The sequence below is a fragment of the Trichechus manatus genome, unplaced genomic scaffold, assembly GCF_000243295.1.
Source record: "Trichechus manatus latirostris isolate Lorelei unplaced genomic scaffold, TriManLat1.0 scaffold00180, whole genome shotgun sequence".
NCBI classification, from domain to species: Eukaryota; Metazoa; Chordata; class Mammalia; order Sirenia; family Trichechidae; genus Trichechus; species Trichechus manatus.
Window position 1 is genome coordinate 4,601,269 of NW_004444116.1, and position 1,679 is coordinate 4,602,947.

Here is a 1,679-nt window from a genome sequence, read left to right on the forward strand (position 1 = left end):
ATCGACTACGCTCTTCCAATTGTGCTGCTATTCTCACTTTAGATGAAGGTTTACAGAACAAAATAGTTTCTCATTAAACAGTTAGTACACATGTTGCCCTATGAAAATGGTTAACAACCTCACTATACGTCAACACTGTCCTTACTCAACCTTGGGTTCCCTATCACCAGCTTTCCTGTCCCCTCCTTCCTTCTAGCCAGTTTTTATTACTTTTAAAGCTTAAGAACTCTCATGGTTTCTTGAGGCGTATAGTTCACTATAGTGCAACCAGAATGTCCTTTAGAAGCAAGGATGGTGAGACTACGTCTTACATACTTCAGACATATTGTCAGGAGGGATCAGTCCCTGGAGAAGGACATAATGCTTGGTAAAATAGAGGGTCAGAGAAAAGAGGAAGACCCTCAATGGGATGGATTGACACGGTGACTGCAACAATGGGCTCAAGCATGACAATGATTGTGAGCATAGAGCAGGACTTGTCGGCACCTAACAACAACAATAGTTTACTATGTGCTGTAGTCTTTGAGAGGAAGGCAGGGGAACACAGGCAAAAGGAAGTAGTTGATAATGGGGTGGTGGGAGAAGGGAAGCGTGATAATCCCAGATATCATAAATAAAATTAGAGGCTCCAGTAGCAAGTCCAACCTGTCAAGGACCAACGGCTTGTGCTGGAGGAAGGACATGGCCTTAAAGCTAAAATTATGTTTTTCACACAACCGATTTCTTTTTTTTAGATCTATATATACATATATATAATTGTACTTTAGATGAAGGTTTACAGAACAAAGTAGCTTCTCATTATGCAGTTAGTACGCATATTGTTTTTGACATTGGTTAACAACCCCACTACATGTCAAAACTTTCCCTTCTCGACCTTGGGTTTCCTAGTACCAGCTTCCCTGTCCCCTCCTGCCTTCTACTCCTTGCCCCTGGGCTGGTGTGCCCCTTTAGTCTCATTTTGTTTTATGGGCCTGTCTAATCTTTGGATGAAGGGTGAACCTCAGGAGTGACTTCATTACTGAGCTAAAAGGGTGTCCGGGGGCCATACTCTTGGGGTTTCTCCAGTCTGTCAGGCCAGTAAGTCTGGTCTTTTTTTTTTTTGTGAGTTGAATTCTGTTCTACATCCTTTTGCAGCTCTGTCCAGGATCCTCTATTGTGATCCCTGTCAGAGCAGTCAGTGGTGGTAGCTGGGCACCATCTAGCTGTACTGGACTCAGTCCGGTGGAGGCCTTGGTTGCTGTGGACAATTAGTCCTTTGGACTAATCTTTCCCTTGTATCTTGTTTTCTTTATTCTCCCTTGCTTCCGCTCACAGGCTTTTAAGACCCAGACGCTCCTCACCAAAGTAGAATGTAGAACATTTTCTTTAAAAACTATGTTATGCCAATTAAGCTAGATGTTCCCCAAGACCATGGTCCCCACAGCCCTCAGCTCAGTAATTTGGTCCCTCAGGGAGTTTGAATGTGTCTATGGAGCTTCCATGGCTTTGCCTTGTACACACGACAGATTTCTGATGGACTCTTTCTTTGCTTCCTTGGTGCATAACACCTTCCCCTCATCAACTAAGAATAATCCTAATACAAAGTTAAGAAATTAATCATAAATAGAATAGGAAGCAACGTCTTTCACTATAGCTTAGAGCTTTCTTATTACTTATTATGAGTAATCACTTGTTTTCTC